General features: G+C 43.3%; 1 protein-coding gene across 2 annotated transcripts in view; it reads left to right on the forward strand.

The window, feature by feature from the left end:
• Dnah11 (dynein axonemal heavy chain 11) overlaps positions 1 to 18,625 on the forward strand; it is a 312,765-nt gene that overhangs the window by 233,919 nt on the left and 60,221 nt on the right. The gene's annotated exons all lie outside the window — the stretch shown is intronic.

Consider the following 18,625-nt stretch of genomic DNA (forward strand, 5'->3'; position numbering starts at 1 on the left):
AAACTCCCTTCCGTTACAACTGTACCCTAAAACCAAACCAACCTCAGATAAGCCCGACTCACCCCTCACTCCACTTGGCAAATGTCCCCTTGCATAGTTACTTCCTGAATGACAGATGAGAATATACTGCCAGTCTGACACAGAGCTTACTCTCTAACTTTTAACAATCTGCAGAGCACTGTTTTATCTTCTACATGTCCCTTAGTGTACTCTCAAAATAGACTTGAAGTGGTTAATATTTTATCAGCATCTAGTAATAGCCTCTAAAAACTCATAGGTTTACTGTGCTAACTCCTTTTAGTATATTTAATATATGCATATTACACATACATATACACACATACATACACATGTGTACACACACAATACATACATACATCATATATACATAAGCATACACATATACAACACACATATGAATACACACATATATGCACACACATGCATACACATGCACACACATTCAAGAGAGTCTGCCTCAAGATCCCTGAAGCTATCCCCACAGCACCAGCTTACCAACAAAGGGGACTATACTCTGCCTCACTCCTAGTAATACATGAAGCTGTCCCAGTGGCACCACTCCCTTTGGGACATCCTCTCAGGGGCACGGAAACCACGTCCTCTGAGTCACTGTGTCTCTTCTCTACACGCTGTGTCTTTAACGACACCTGTCATCCTTGAGGACGGGGGCGTGGCGCTGCCAGCATGGGGATCCGAGTTCACATCCTGTAGAAAACGGGATGTGGTGTTGCATCTGTGATGCCAGACCTTCTACTGCAAGGTGGGAGATGCAGGCAGAATTCACCATAGCTCCAAGGTCAGCTAGTCTGGTGTATGCAATAAAGAACAACAATGTGCCAGTCTCGAGCCAGGTAGACGGCAGAGACAGACAGGGACCTCTGGCCTCCACACAGGCACCAAGACAGACTTATGGACAGTTTCCTCATTCACGTGCACACACACGCATGCGCACAGGCACACACATAAATCCTTACTAGCTTTTTCTTTCTTTTCATTTTCACGTGTTTTTCTTCACTAGAGCATAATTTTAAAACTTCCCCAAACTCATTCTTTTTGCCTCCCACTCCGTCTCTAAGGTGCCTATCTCCTTTCCCATCACTGAATTTCTCCGGAAAGTGGAAATGGCTGGCTTAAGTAAGGGTGACTAACTCTTAGTCTCCAGTCAATTACTGTGGTGTTTCTTATACAGCTTTCCAAGTAAATCTCTTTAGAGTGACTGACAACTTATAATTGTTTAATAAACCAAAATTTACCCAGACATGCATTTAGAAAAATCTAATAAGCCACTTGACAAACTGCAACTCCTAACATAAATATAATTGTAGCTTTGTCTGATGTGTTAAAAGTACAGTGCAAAATCTCGGGTGTTGCTGAAGTGAAATCCTTGTTATTAAGATGCTGACTCTATTATGAAGACCTAGAATTTTTGTCAGTGAAATATGTATTCTCTGAGCTTTAACATCAACTTGCAATGGCACAATTTATGCTTAAAAGATTTTGATGGTTCTCCACCACATATGTGTTTGGATAATCTGAAACTGCTCAACACTGGTTAGTTTAGGACATGACTTCTGAAGGTGGCTAGAGAGTGACGGCTTTGGGGGTTCCAAAAGTGGGGGTTTGGAAACAAGACTGACAGAGACCATTAAGTTTCCTCACAGCGTCAGCCCGTCCCAAAGAATGGTCTGACTGCATGATGGCTCAGCCTGGTAACATGAGTTCCCTCCCTGGGATCCACAGGTAGGAGAGAACCAACTCCTGCCAATTGTCTTCTTATTCCATGCGTGCACCTTGACATTCACATGCGTGTACGCCCCCACACACTAAATAATAAAAAGTAACTAAAAAAATTTTAAAAAACCAAAGTAACATTTAATGAGTCTACAACTTTTGTGATGCCTTATATCATTTTAGCATCCTAAATCAAGAAAATTTAATATGATCCACAAGAATGTAACAAATAAAACCAGAGAGCTAGTTCAGTACTTAATAAGGCTTGCTGCTCTTCCAGAAGACTGAATTTGGTTCCCAGCACCCACATCAGGCAGCTCTCAACCACCCTAATTCTAGTTCCAAGAGATCCAACACCTTCTTCCATTTTCCACCAGCACCTACACACATGTGGCATAGACACAAAACTAAAAAAAATAAAATCTAAAAATGTGTGTAACAAATGATAAGTATTGCACAAAGTTGTTGCTTTAGTAATCTTGGCTACTAAATCTGTGTGAGTTGCTTGTTTCAGGGTAAGATTAACTCTGTCTCACCAGTTTTGCCTGCTTTCTTCTCACATGTGGATGGTTTTAATGTTTCTTCAGGGACTGCAGTGCTAGTGGAGTCTGTAAGTACCCTTTCGGTTGCTGAATAAACCCTAGCTACTGCTGAACGTCAGTACTGGGGACTGCAGACACACTGTGATGAGGTGCCCTGCTCACAAAGACATGTCACACGTCCTTGGAGGAAAGCCCAATGGAAGATGCTAAGACTGAGTCCTTGCTTCCACCGTGGAAATATGAAAAGACTTTATAGAAAAATTTACAGTCGATGACATTTATAGTCAGTGCAGGTCTCAAAAAATGAGTGGGCACTTATCAGATGGGCAGGTAGGGAAGGGAGTCCTAGACAGAGAGTCCTAATACAAGCAGCAAAACTCTCAAACTATGGACCAGTTCCTGAGCACTGCAAATGGAATCCGGCTGGGTGAAGATTGTTGGGCAGTCAAGGAGGGCAGTGTGTGCAGGAGAGATGAGCCTAGAGGAGTAAGGAGGGCCCTGGGCACGAGCTTCCATGGTTGTACCATGAGTTGGCTTATCCTTGTATGGATATTATTCATCCCTCAACCCAAACACAGTCAACAGGCCATTCCTGTCAACTCAAGTTGGCAGCAGAAGCTGTGACCAACACTCCCTGCCCCGCCCCCAGCATGATTTCTGAGAGATCTGCTGTAGGAGTAGATGGGGGAGAAGAGAATGACTACTTTGGCAGATATTTAAAGATGGGGTGCTTTTTAAATACTCATTCTCCAAAGAGAAAGAGCAGTTGGCTATGTGAATATGGAGCTTAATCAGACCTTAGCTGACCCAGTAGACAGCACACTTGGAGAAGTGGTTAAACCGCCAGTGTGGGTGTGATTATTTAGGGAGATGTTACCTTGTCAAAAGAGCAGAGGGTACCTTTCTTCTTATGTGGAAAATGGAGAGCAGGAGCTTAGCTAGCTTTTCTTGGATGCTATTTGACGCAGGCAGTTCCATATATGGAGACCTTGTTTCTTCCTTCTCCTCATCCTCCCTTCTCTTCCTTGCCTCCATCCACACTTCCTTCCTTCCTCCCTTCAGTGTTTTAGACAGAGTCTCTTATATTCCAAATTGGCCTCACAGTCTCTGCATAGTGAGAAAAGACCTTGAACGTCGGACACCACTGGCTCCACCTCCTAAGACTTGGACTTCAGACACGCACTGCCACACCAGGCTGATGCTTACTAAACTTTCCCAGATGAATCAGCACTGTCACCTCTCAGTGGAATTCCTTCAGTGCTATGTGTACAATCTGTCTCTGACACGGCTACCTTCCAAAACCTTAGCTATTTATGGATATGGCTGGCATCCATGGACATGACATTCCCGTAGTGGTCAGAGGGCATCTTGCAGGAGTCATTGTCTCCTACACCAGTGGGTCCTAGAGATGGAATTCAGATCATCAGGCTTGGTGAGGAGCATTTTCACCCACCAAGACATCTCACTGGTCCCAGTCTTCCATATTTAATGTCTCATCCTGCAGCATTCTGCTTTTTTTGGTGTGTGTTCTAGTTCAATATGCTGAATTTTGTTCACTTCTGAACTCACTGTAAGATCTCTGTAGATGGGAGTCATGTACTGTGTACCCCTAAAAGATGAGTTTAACCAGGGCACAAATGGAACAAGGAGGTAGAACTCTGTTCTGTAACTGTGGCAGTTTAGGTATAAGGATAATGGAAAATAAATATATCAGTTAAGGAATTTTTTAAAAAATATATTGCTAAATAATGTGGTGGTGGAATATAACAAAAATCTGAACAGGGAAAGAAAGCTGATTTTGCTTCCTGTGCATACCTGCTACAGTTTTGTGATCTTGGGTTTCTCTTTTGATGAGTGTTCAGTGAGGAGATGCCCATGGATATTTAGGTCAGTGGTCAACTAAGAAATTCCTGTATAACTTTGTGAGTCATAATCCTCTGTTTAAGGGCAAGCTTGTTTTAAAGTAATAAAAAAAAACCCAATGTTGTAGCAAAAGAAAGCAAAACACCTTTTTTCTTTACTTTGAGACAAGGAGACTAGATAGATAGGTAGATAGATAGATAGATAGATAGATAGATAGATAGATAGATAGATAGATAGATAGATAGATAGATAGATAGATATTCTCTGATGATTTGTATTTAGAAACTTTGCATTTTATGGGTTTTCCCTAAAAGCCTTATTCTCATAATTTATTTTAAAAAGGCTTTGTGTAGAACATGCTTCAGTGAATTTGACAGATGCAAACAAAAATTCTGACTGGAATGATGCTGCTAGACCTTAGTGGATTGTCAAAGACATAACTCTAAGGAACACTAACTTATAAGCAAATAGCAAAAGATTCAAAAACATTGAAATAAATGACAAGGAGCTGAGAGAATCTCTCACTGAAATTAAGAATTCTGTTTTTCTTTTGATGAAAATATGCTTATTAGTCACTTAGAGTCCCTCCCGAGTCATGAACTGTGATTGTTAGCTTTTCTACTCTTTTCCGTTATATTTCTTATCATTTTAACTAATTCCTTGTTTTAGGAATGTCTTGTCTTGCTTGGCAACATGAATTTGGGTTTGCTGTGTGTGTGTATGTACACCACCCCATCCAACAGGACGGAAGTTAGTGCAGCTCTCAGCCACTGGCTTACGCTAGCTGCCCGAATGTTGCCAGGAGACTTTGAGAACTGTGCACAAGGTTGTTGGAATCCAGCATTGGGGTAGAAGTACTGAGCAGACATGCTTCAATTCTTAGTCTATCTATTCTAGATTGCAGATTGGGAAGGAAAGACAAGTATGGTTCAGGACCCCTAAGACCAAGTTCTCAGCACAAAGGAGATTTATTTGTCCCAGAGGGACAGAGGGCAGGGAATAAGGGACAAAGACAGACATAGAGGACAAGGAAGAAGGAAAAGGGAACCAGGGACAGAGGCAGGGGTATTTGTCCAGGAGAACAAAGGACTGCTTCTGATTAGAAAGGAGGCAGACATGGCCCATAGATGAATGGTGGTTCGTAAAGGTGAGATGGGAAACCCTCCATCCGGCCCCCACGTTAGGATGAGGTGTTTAATTTTAATTGTGTGTTAATTAGGTGAACCAAATAGGACTTTTGATTGCTGGATTTCAATACTTTCATAGCTGGACCTTAAGCCTCATGAGGAGGGATTGACCAAATAAGGTAATACACCTCAGGAATGTAATTTCACAGATTTTAGCAGGGCAAAGGAATTGGGGAGAAGAGCAGTACCTGCCAGAGCCACATGCATGAGTGGGCTGGTGTCCCTTCATTCCCACCTTTTTGTGGCTGGGTATTGGGTAAGTGAGCACCATTCTCTCCGGTTGCTTCCTGCTGACATTGGGGCATTGTTGATAGGGGACCCAAGGAAGCTGGGTGCTGGTTAAGGTTAGGAAGAACAGGCTGTGTCAGCTGATGTTCAGGTTTTGTGTTACAGTCTGAGGCTAGGGACGTGTAGTCTGTGAGGCTGGATCAGATATAGATTCTGAGAAGACAGCTTGACATGACTCTGGAGTTGTTGGCACAGTCTGTAGTTGATTTGAAATATGTTGGAACAGATGTAAAATTTAAGGAGTTTAGAAAAAAAAAAACTTTCTCTTAGATTTCCATTTGATAATGCTAGGTTCACAGTCCTGGCAGTTGGGAAGAGGAGTTCCAAGACCAGGGAGAGGGGCAGGAAAATGTAGGCTATTGGTTGGCAAGAGTACTTCTCTGGAGTTTGAGAGTTCTTAAGAGGGCTCAGGACAATTTAGATGGGATATATGAGGTTAAGTGGGGAGCACATGTTATCTGAAAACAGGATCCAGTTGTGTTGGGGAGAATACATTTTGAGTTTTTGTTACATCAGAACAGTTTTTTCTGGGATGTTCAGGTAGGTTCTAAAATTGAAACATTTTGTGCACAGAGATGATTGGGGAGGTTTTTGTTAGCTGGTGAGAGGAGTGGTCTGTAGCAGGACTTGGGGGTTGGGGTAGAGAAGTTGAGAGAATCTGTCTTTGGCTCCCAAGGTGGGGGACAAGGGATCTCCAGTGGGGGTTGGGCCTTAGTGACCAGAGCACCACTGACAAGAGGGTCTGCAGCAGCAACCGAGGGAGATCACTGAAGGACGCACAGAGAGAGGAGTTAGGGAAGCTGTGGAGAGAGTTTGTTGGACGACCTTGACCCAAGTGAAGGCTTGGTCATCAGAGTCTGTCTGTGTGCTAGAGAGGAGACAGCTTGGGCTCAGCCATGTCTGGTATGTGGGAATATAGCGATTGTTCAAAATGGTTTATGGCTGAGGATGTCTGGACAGTTAAGGAATTTAGGAGAATAAACTGGTCATGGACATTTGGCAATCATTTGGGCAGAGTAAAAGGAAGAGGGTGAAAAGAGAGATGAGATTTGTAGGGGAACTGGTGATCTTGAGAGGACAGGGACCAGATGGTGAGGATAGATATTGAGAATGGAGAGTGATGGGGGAGAGTTTTCTGTTTTGTGTTAATTTCATTGGTTAAATAAAGAGACTGCCTTGGCCCTGATAGGACAGAAAATTAGGTAGGTGGAGTAGACAGACAGAATGCTAGGAGAAAGAAGCCGAGTCAGTCAGTCGCCATGACTCTCCTGTCTGAGATGGATGCCGTTAAGACTCATCCCGGTAAGCCACACTCAAGTGGCAATACAGATATTAGAAATGGGTTAGATCAATATGTAAGAGCTAGCCAATAAGAGGTTATAACTAATGGGCCAGGCAGTGTTTAAAAGAATACAGTTTCTGTGTAATTATTTCGGGTAAAGCTAGCCGTGCGGGTGGCCCGGTGCTCCTATTACTATAGGAGGAGAGGCCAGTCTGATGTGGCCATGTGACAGGAAGGAGCTATCATCCCTATAAAAAGTGTAGGCAGAAGTAATTAGAGGACACTCTTGTGTAGAGAGGGATTGCGAGGAGGTTTTGGAGAGTTTGTGACAGGAGTGTAGGGGACCTGGGGAAGTCAAAGCCTAGGGGTGAGTGTGGATGGCCTGGGGGGTGGGGCAGGCAAGGAATACAAGTGATGAGTTTTGATAAGAGAAGTCTGGGGAGAGAAAATGTGAAACTGGAAGGAACAGTGGAGTCTTTTGTAAGTTAGGAGTTGAGGGAGCAAGGGGTGGGAATAGACTGTGATGATGAGGGGGCTTTGGTTATTGTGGGAAGTTTTTATTGAACATTTTAAATGCCATATTCATCAGGTCCCTGAGGAGTTTGAGAACTGTTATCTATTAAATGTAGCCTGAGTAGACAAACTTTGCATATGGTTACTTGTTTCAAAGGTTCAAGTTTGAAAACATACATACACACACACATATATACACACATATATACACACATACACATATATGTATGCAAATACACACATGTATACATATATATGCACATATATACACACATATATATGGTTTATTTCTGTATCTAATCATGACTATAAGTATAGTAATGAACATATTAAAGAATATGCTTATTTATGAGGTAACTGATAATTAACTTGTATGTTTTAATTATCATTAACAGTTTATAATACATTTTATGAGATTTTATAAGATCAGGACTTGTAGCTTTATTCCTATTAAGTTTGAGCCTTAAGTCTGAGCTGTTTGGCCTACTTTACAGTATTAAAGTTTTTGGTGTTGTTTTGTTTATGTTATTTTGTCTTGTTTTTTTTACTGTTGTTTTTGTTTTGTTTTGTTTTTGTTTTTGTTTTTCAAGACAAGGCTTCTCTGTGTAGCCTTGGCTGTCCTGGAACTCGCTCCGTAGACCAGGCTGGCCTCAAACTCATAGTGATCTGCCTGCCTCTGCCTCCTAAGTGCTGGGGTTAAAGGTGTGCACCACCACCATCCAGAATTTTTGTTTTCTGGTCCCCCCCCCTTTTTTTTTTCAATCTGATGAGAAAAAAAAATCAAAGAGTACAGTGCATTGCCATGAGTGCACTATGCCAGATACATAGGACCATGTTTGTCTCTCCATGATGTCAGAGTTTATTAAAAAACAGTAAATCCACATGATTTAGCAGCTCCCACGACATCGACTTGTTTTATAATCAGCCTCTTTTGACAGCTTGGCCAAAATGAATGCAGGCTTTTATTCCAATTTTGTTTACTAATATTAACTCTCATATCACACAGCACGCAGTAACTATCTGTATTCGTGCATGTGGATTGCTATGGCAGAGGCCAGGAGGTTTCAGAACTGGGCTGAAAGAATCCATACTGAGGAGATCAAGGGCAGACCACTGTAGTGAGGGGCTGCTGCTGGATCTGCTGGAGAAGGGTTCAGAGGTCAGCTGCAGAGGTCAGTTCCTTGATGAGAGGCCAACCTGGGTCCAGAGCAGGAAATGGGTTAGAAACAAAGCAACAGTTCATGGCCAGATCCAGAAGGGCAAATGCCAAACAGGTAATAGTTAGGCAGGCATCTGAGTAAGCTGTGCCAACGGCAGGGCTGAGCCTAAGGCTCCTGGGACAGTGACCAAAGTACCAGGTACCAGAGAGCAGACTGCTGGGGGCCATGCCCTGACAATATTGGGTGTCCCTCACGTTACAGGGTTTCAGATGAGTGAGTTACACCTTTGCCTTAGTCTTGTACATCCAAAAAGTTACTGGAGGTGGTTTCTCGGATGTGCTTTTAACATACCCATGTGCCCCTACATTTGTATTACACCCCAGTGAACTTAGAGGACAGCTCCCTCTCTCTTCCCAGTCTCTGCTAGATGGTTATGACCTGACCAGACAGTCGCAGCTTTTGAGGCTGCCCAGGGTCTGTGGTCATCCTTCTCCCTCAAAGGAGAGCCAAAAGCATTTGTGTAACAGGGTCTCCTAGGGCAAGGCATGGCTGTTCGTACAGTGGGACAAACAGAAGCATAGCCTGGCTAAACACAGATATTTGACGTATATCCTTTGCTTTGCTGCTTAACCAACAATGACAGGATTGCTATGTGGCTGGTTGTGAGGACAAGCGGGCACTGAGTCCTGACTCAGGAGGTAGGATGTCGGCTTTGACGTCAGATGTAGACTGCCCTCAGAGAGAGCTGTGAGGCCGATCAGCGAAAGGTTGGGGAAAGGGGAGCTATCTTCCTGATCCGTGATACTGAAATCACTTCCCAGAGGGAAGGGAAGGTTTGGGGGGTGTTTGCTTTTGTTTTGTTTTTTAAGTTTTAGTACTTAATGCTGATACTATAAAAATCTGGAGTATAGGAGCTGGAGAGATGGCTCCATGGTTAAGAGCGCTGCTCTTTCAAAGGACCTGATTCAATTCCCAACACCCAGATGACAGCACAGCTGTCTGTAGCTCCATTTCTAGGGTTTCTAACGCCCTCTTTATGGCTTCTGCCATGGGCAGCAGACATATAAGTGTTGCACAGACATAGATGTGAGCAAAATCTCCATACATAGAAAATAAAAAACATTAAAAAGTACATAAAATTTGAAAAGGATACTAGTCAGACTGTGTTTTCCATTTGCATCACTGCTGATCCCCCTCAAGCCACTTTGGGCCCTTCTGTGCCATTATGTTCCTCTTTCGAGGCCAATCAAAAATTTTGTATTTTGCTGATCATCTCGTTACTTTATTTACAATAATTTTATCATATTGTGTGTGAAATGCAAAGTCTGAAATGCAAAATCTGTGGGTCCCATGTTCTGAGAATAGTTTTTCCCACAGAAGATTAAGCAGTTCTTAGAACAAATTCTACTATTCCAGCAATCCTACTGCCTCTGCCTGGTGAGATATTTAAAACACGTTAATTCTTCTTCGTCCATTTAGCTCACATACTTATTATTTATTATTTTTATTTTGGGAGGTTTTTCGAGGCAGGGTTTCTCTGTAGCTTTGGAGCCTGTCCTGGAGCTCACTCTTGTAGACCAGGCTGGCCTAGAACTCACAGAGATCCTCCTGCCTCTGTCTCCCGAGTGCTGGGATTAAAGCCATGCCCCACCACCACCCAACTTTAACTCACATATTTTTAAATGAAGAACTTTAATATATATATATATGACCATGGAGACAGAACAGACTGGTAAAAGTGAGAATTATTAAAAATGAGAGAAAATAATGGAAGAGAAAGTGGTAATGGGAAGGCTGATGTGGCTTGGGTAGGGAAGACCCACGGGACCACGAGCTTGTGGGCAGCCGTCCCCTTCGTCTCTCGCAAACTGACTGACATTTGTAAATTTGCCAATAGATCTTGCTTTCTGGTTTCCAAGTTGAAGATATTCCTTAATTTCTCTCCTCTTTTATTTCTGTATCAGTCTCTATGTTTTTCTTTGTACTTCAAAGACAAGTCAGTGTTAAAAGTCTAAAAATGAGGGGGCCCCGGACTCACAAGAATCACAAACTGCATTCTCTAGCAATCCTTTGTTGGAGTCCCTGGGCAGGAAGGCCAGTGTGCTGACCCTCGCCCCCAGTGCTCACAGCGGTCGGTCCCAACTATTAATAGGATCTGTATTTATTTCACTTGTTTATTTGGGGAAGGGCTTTTAAAAACACTGTTAGCTTATTTTTGTTAATAATAAATGTATGTGAAATGTTTATGATATACAGCACAGTCCAAAAGCTGAAGTTCATTAAGAACTGGAATGTTGTGGAGTATGAAGTAATGAATACTAATTGCTCCTTTCATGTCTGACAGCTCCCTGTGGACCAATACATCAGCCTCGACTTTAATTTGGTTCGAGTAATGGTTTCATCAATAGTGCATTAAATCTGTGTTTGAGAAGATATACAGTTGAGTCTGACCCTGGCCGTAGATACCTCCCAAGAAAAGACCATAGGCTGTCAACAGCTGGAGAATTACAAATAATTAAATCCACCTAGCTCCAGACAATCCTAATTTTTTATAAAATATATCTTAACATATCAATCGACAGAAAACATATCTGGGAAGATTTATCAACATATATTTTTTCTCCAAAGCAAATTTACCGGCTTACCTATGGGAGAAGCCGCTGAACTGTGAAACATCCTTTCCTAATTCTACCAGATTAACCTCTCAGATTCTGCAGTGTGATGGAAGTCAGTTCTGAACGTCAGTCCTGTCCACAGGAACCCTACCGCAGGATGAATGTTCACTTGTTTCTCAGAAAATAAATATTTTTTAAAGATAATTTTTGCCTCTCCCTGCATTAACTCCTCGTGTGTTCTTTTAACCACAGTCTGTCTCAGAAAGAGACCCAGGATTGACTAAGACGTGTAGTAGCTATTTGATAAAGATTTTCATTTTACAAAAATAATACAGGAGAACGAAACAGCTTTTGTTGACAGTTAGTAATATTTATTATGTTGGTGCTGTGATATAACTATGTCATAGCAGCTGTAGCCCTCTGTAGAGGCCTCAAGTAAGACCCTCTTTGTGACTTCGCTCTTGTTCTCCAAAAATAGAGCTCGGCATTCTAGCCTCCCCGCCTTCTAAATTCAAAATGAAGTTTTATTGTCAGGAAAAACTCGACAACACCTTTTCCATCCCGAACCTCCGTCCAGGCTGTAGAAGGAATAGAAAGTGTCACAATGAAGTCAGCCTCGCTGTCAAGGGACCGGACTTTAGATTTTATCTGGAAATGATTGCCAACCCTGACACAGATTTCAAAGAAACAAACAACTTTCAGGAAAGCAGTCTTCCAAAACAACCAACATGAATGGACCCAGAATCTCTATGGTATATTTCAATATGGGGAGACAGAGAAAGAGAGAGACAGATAGAGACAGTGTGTGTGTGTGTAAGTGGTGTGTGTGTGTGTGTGCATGTGTGTGTGTGAGTACACGCACGTGTGCATTTATTCCAAGGAAAGTAATTTTCTTTTCGCTTGTTTCTTTCCTTGTTCTGTACCGTGTTATCTGGAGTACTAAACATCATTCTTGTTTCTTTTTAAAATTCTGACTGACATCAGCTTTTACCTATAGGGACATGCTAGCTATCTGAACTCACTTGGGTGAAGGGGACAAGCAGATTAACTCATTTCTGCTCCTCCTGGGGCTTCCTTGCTCACCTTCAGGGCCCTCCAGCTGTGAGGCTTTCAGGCAAAGCCTTTCTGGAGAAACTGGGTTTGACCAACTAGCACCACCCTTCCTGCTGGGGTTGCTAAGTTACGGCTCAGCACTCAGCTCCACACACCAGAGCTTTTTGGCTATACTCTCAGCCCTGACGGCAGGAACTCATTTTAAACAGCAGGGTGGACCAGAAGGCTTTTAGATGTCCATTGAAAAGTTGATTTCTTCTCTGGAGTGTGCTTTTAAGAGCAAGTAGTGGGTCTCTGTTATTCATTTACCATAAAATCTACTTTCTATCTTTACCTGAATTTTCCAAGTTAGAAAAAGAATCCTCTGTAGAATACAACACAGTATCTTATGCTGTTTCTCTCCAGACCCAAATCCTACAAATCCTCTTGCAAGGGTCCACCTGCAGCCTTCCCAGTGAAGACACCGACCTGCTACAGAAGCCAGTCTTTAAACAGATGGTGCTGTTTTCTGCATTTGGTTTTGGGTGACTCTTAAAAGTAGTGATGACATCTGCTTTGGTACCAAGAATATCTGCTTACCTCAGAAATCTGCATAGGTGTCTGTCATCCAAAACAGATAGCATCTCAGCCGTAAGATGCTGTGGGAGACCGGCTCCAGACGTAATAGGCTCCTTCATGTTCCCATACGCAAGCCAGGGATTGAGACTTGTCATTCTGTGACGACCAGTGGTGGGCACCTTTAATGTCAGTACTTGGGAGACAAGAGGAGGGCAGAGCTCTGGGAGTCCCAGACTAGCCTGGTCTACATAACTCTAGACCACCTAGGGATACACAGGAAGATCCTGTTTCCAAAAAATAAAAAGGAAAAAAGAAAGAAAGAGAAGGAGGGAGAGAGGAAGGGAGTGAGGGAGGGAGAGAAAGAGAGACAGAGACAGAGAGAGATGGAGAGAGAAGAAAGGAAAAAAGAACTCCACATTTATTTTTGTTTTAAAATTGTTTTGGAGAAGGAAAATAATTTTTTTTTTCAAAACTCAGAATGGAGATGATTTGAGATCAATGATAAGTCTTGGGGATGAAGGGAGACTGGAATTCAGGACCAGAGAGCATGGTCTAGAATATTTCATGACATATTTCTTTTTTAAACTTCCATAAAACATATTCTAAAATCTCTGTAGACAGATAAACATTACGTACAAACTGGCAGAGCAAGGACACACTTAGAACTGGCATTGAATGTGCAGCTTTACATTAGATTTTACACTTTCAGTAGCAATATATTTTTATGCACTTATCCACCACTTAAACCAAGAATCCATTACGGAATAAGACAAAAACAGTTGGCTTTCCATCCTCTTCCAACACTGTGCCCACTATCTGAGCTTTATTAATCATCTCCTCTTCCCCTGCCTGCCCAAGCCCAGCTCCTCTCAAATTCATTGTTATTTCTCCTTTTGTTGTTATTCTCTTTCAGTCTTTCTATCTATCACACATGCGTGTGCAAGCACACACACGTGCGCGCACACATACACACACATGCACACACGCACGCGTGCACACGCACACACTGCCTAATACAGAAATACAACCCAATGAGTCCATTTACTGCCACTTGTAGTATATGATTTCAGGACTGTCCGCTAAGCACTGGATAACAATTTTGAGGCTCATCCCTGGGGAAATGATTGCTCCTACTCTTAGCTGCCCTTATTTCTCTGACTACACGCGGGGGCCCTGTAGTTCCCATCTCTGTATTAGCCTGTCTGTGGGTGCATTTCTTCAAGTCTTGCTTGGACAGTCATGTTGTTGAGCTATCATGAATCCTGTCATGTCTAGAAAATATAATCTCATAGCAGATTTCCTGGTTCTGTGGCCCTTAAAATCTTTCTGCCCCTCTTCTTTGACGTTCCCTGAACTTCAGTAGCAGGAGATGCGTTGGCTGTATTTGGGGTGCTGTCATGGTCTTCCTCGGCGGCAGAGAAGCTTCTGGGGTGACTCACAGGAGCTACAGTCCTCTGTGGAGAAAGACAAGTGAGTGAAAGAAGAAATAAAAGCAAGGACGTGACTGGTCCCAGGTGCCATAGACTAGAAGGTTTATTGCAGATAAAAGGGAGAGCAGAGCAGAGGCAGGGACATCTGGGAGAGTCCAGAGTGGACATAGCCAGACTGAGCCAGGCCGTGGGAGGAGAGGGGGGAGGGAGAAGCTGGGAAGGTAAAGGGTAGGTGAGAAGGCCAAAAGGCACTGGCATGGGGCTGGAGATATGGCTCAGAGGTTAAGAGCATTGCCTGCTCTTCCAAAGGTCCCGAGTTCAATTCCCAGCAACCACATGGTGGCTCACAACCATCTGTAATGGGGTTTGGTGCCCTCTTCTGGCCTGCAGGCATACACACAGACAGAATATTGTATACACAATAAATAAATATTAAAACAAAACAAAACAAAAGGCACTGGCATAGCAAAATGGCTGGGTTGTATAAGAAGGGCCAGCTGGGAGGAAGGCTCAGCCCCTGGGCTGGAGAAATCTAGGGTAGGGAGTGAGGTATGCCATCCAGGAGGACCTGTAGCAGGTAGACTGGGGGATGCTGGGAGAGCCTCTGATATGTTAAATCTGCACTTCAGCCTTTGTCTGGGGTCTGGTACCTAACACCAAGTGTTTAGATTTCAGGTAGGAATATGTTTGTTAAGTAGAGCGGTGACAGAAGTGGGTGGACAGGTTCTCCTCTCAGGTCCCTGAGCTCACTAACCCCAGGGAGTCGCTAGGGTTTTACTAGGCATGGCTTCCTTCCTCTGACTGTGCCTTAATCAGATCCACAGCCATTGGCTATTGTCAAGATGTGAGGGCCACTACTAGATATCTGGGGATTTCTTGCCACACTGGTTCTTGCTCTGAAAACTGCACATTTTAACCTCCATTTTGAGAATCTCACCTTGGTGATAATGGGTACTGTCTCTTGAAGGCCATAGACTCTGGATTTTAGGAATCTCTGGTAATTGCCACTGTGAGTGCAAGGCCATGAGGGGCTGGAGAGATAGCTCAGTTGTTAAGAGCACTGACTCCTCTTCCAGAGCACCCAGGTTCAATTCCTGGCACCCACATGACAGCTCACAACTGTCTGTAATTTCAGTTCCGGGAGACCTGACACCCATGGCAAAACATCAATGCACATAAAATTGAAAAAAAAGGAAAGAAATGCGATGAAAATCAGTCAGCAAACACTGTCCATGTGTTCTCGATGTGTCCATCCTAACACAACCACAAGGGGCTTCCACAGCTCAGTCCAGAACACTTTCCGGCTGGATTTTGAATGAACTTTGAAAGAATTCCTATATTTCCAGTATACCCACTCTTTATTCAAACCTGACTTATGAAAGCTGAATTTTTGGTAATATATATTTGCCAATGATTATCATTTCAGAATCCTTAATCCCACTAAATATCCTTTGTTTTTACTGGAAGCCAGAGGTCTGTAACTTTCATGTAAATTATATGACTTATTTTTAAAATATATAGCTTAAGTAATTCATGCAGTACATGTATTTACTAGAAATTACAGATCCTAGACTAGGTTCAAGCACTTGAATAATCACCTCCATTTTCTTTCACACACAACAGAATTTCTGACTGCAGGTCTGCAGGCCATGTGCTCTGAGCCATGTTTGGTCTCAGGTCAGCGGTTTCCTTCATGTCCTCTTATGATCGGCAGCTACACAGGTTGCTGGAGACAGTGCAGGCAGCCTCTGTGGACACAAAGGAGCTTGCAATGTGACACAGTGAAATAGATTTCACACTGATTGTCTAGAGACCGGGGTCCTAATAGACCCGCTCTGCCAGGCAACAGTGACCTTGGGCAAGTCATGGACTTTGGGTCCATAAAAAAGATCTAGAGGGGCCAAGCTTTCCCTAAAATTACCGCTCCACCAGGTGAGCCAGTCTGCCCTTGACTCACACGTCCTAGGCAATTAGACCACAGTGTCTGCCCTGGGAGGATCATCTCATTTTAGTTCTGAGCTGTACTAATAAGCCGCTCACCTCCAAACCATCCCATCTTAGCCAGCAGGAAGGGGAGGGGAGCTAGCTCCTTGGGAGGGTGTAAAAAATGCCCTCCATGAGCACAGATTCAGGAGTTCAACCACATGAGACTCAGTGCAACGCTGGGGTGGCGGGGACAACAGAATACTCTGTTCTGCAGGACTTGGCTTTAAACAAAAACCGGTACTCTCTGCTTCTGTGTCCCTTCCCCCAGCTCCAAGGAGTCTGGTGGCCTTGGGTACCTGGAAGTCATAGAATGCAAATGTTTGCTCTCCTGCTGCTCTGGTGGATGCTGTCTGGTTTTAGAGTCTTCAAATCAGAAGAGAGTGTTAACAGTCTGTTTAATTTTCCCAGACAGGAGATTAGCCAAAAATTAACCTAGCAGCAATGATAAAACCCACTGTGTCATTATGCAATTTTTGCCTTTCATAGATCATAAACACCCCAATTGAGGGTAATTTACTGTCCCTGGGAAACCTAAAGCTACCAAATGATGCTTTTGAGCAAGGTGTAAAAACCAGTTTAAAGTCAGTTCTCTTCCACAGCACAGCCCCCACCCTCCAGTAACTATTTTCTTTATAATTTATTATTTATTTATTTAGTGTGTGTTTATTATTTAATTTATTGTTACTTATTGTATGTGCCTTAATATGAAAGCTAGAATTTGATACTATTGTCTCCAATTGCTTACCACTTTAATTTTTTGAAATTGAACAAGGGGTTTCCCAATTCAGCCAGCTGGCTTGCCAGCCAACGGCAGGGTTCCTTGAGTTTCCTTCTGCCCGGGTTATCAGTACAGGCAGACGCCACCACAGCTATCTTTATGTGACTGCTGAGGATCGAACTTGGGTCCTCCTGTTTGCCTGGTGAGCACTTTGCCACCTGAACCATCTCCAGCCCTGTCTGTCAGACCCAGAAAAGCAGATACACACCCTGCCTCTTAAGCCGGGGTTTGCAAATGCCTCACGGTACCCATAGGTCCATAAGTGCGATCCAGAGCTAACCGAGAGTGCACTGCAGAGCCTTTGCTCTAAAGCAGATGTTTGACTAAAGAGTTAACCAGCTGGAAACTTCATTGTACCCAACAGTGACTCCTGAGAAGTTTGTGCTTAATGCTGGCCTTTCTCCTGGACTGTCCTTGAAAAGTCTGGAGAGGGGTTATTGATGATAACCTCTAGTGATCAGAACCACTGGTTAGTGTTTTAGCAGAAATCATACTACCACACTATCTAAAGGGATCCTCTAGAGAGGAAACAGGCCAGTAGCTGTCAAGGTGAACCCACAAACAAAGAATGACTTTAGAGGGTCTAAACAATGAGAACATGCAACAGATGGAGGTCCACAGAGCTGATACCCTCAGATTCTTTTACAACAAGCATTGACCAGTTTCTGTTCTAGAGAGATTCTTCCTGAGGTCAAAACACTATCTGCAGAAACAGACAGTCTTCTCGGCAGATAGTGTACAGAGTCAGGTATTGCGGTTGTAATATGGACATAGTGAGCTATATTGGGGGGGAGGGATGTGAGCCCAGTACTGAGGCATGAAATCTTTGTATGTGGCACACACACCTGACGCACCTAGGCTGCTGGTGATCTCACACGTGTTTTATTGTGTCTGTACTTGGGCCACAGACCTTCACAGGCATCAGGGGTGGGATTTGCCTTATGAGATGCAGTTGGTTCTCAAAAAGATGTGGATTTGAGGTTTGCAGTTTGCTTCCAAAAGTAGATTAGCTATGATGGTGGTGTTTTGTTTGGAGTCTTGTGGTCCTATGATAACACACACAAACATACACATGCCACACATATCAAAGCCAATTTGGCTCTCACCACAGTTCTTTGTCCAGCTGTGGAGAGCTCTCCTAAGCTCTCAATTAGTTTAGCCTTCCTCTTTCACATGATAGCATCACTTGTGAGCCGATTGGTTGTTTATTTGTATATTCTTTTGGAGAAAAGGCTATCAGAGTCTTTGCTCGTCTTTTAGCGGGGCACATCTTTGATCTCGTTGTGCCTATCATGTGGCAAGGATCTGGTGGGTACTGATAATCTGCCTGTCCTGGACATTGTGGGTCAGCAGAATCCTGTGCTGAGTGGTCCTTTGAGATTTCCTCTCCTTTGTCTACGTGATGACACCTGTATCCCATCTTTAAAGAACAATCTCTCCCTCTATTTTGCCTGTCTTCTGATTGAGCAGACCTTTGTCCTTTACATGTCTGTCACATTGTGGGTATTAGACGCACAGACAACAGCTGACTGCACATTTAAGATACTGTACGCACAATACCTATCACTAGGAAGTAACATTTGTGAGCGCAGAGATCTGGTGGAAATAACTAGGTCCC

The sequence above is a fragment of the Chionomys nivalis genome, chromosome 10 (genome assembly GCF_950005125.1).
Source record: "Chionomys nivalis chromosome 10, mChiNiv1.1, whole genome shotgun sequence".
NCBI lineage: Eukaryota > Metazoa > Chordata > Mammalia > Rodentia > Cricetidae > Chionomys > Chionomys nivalis.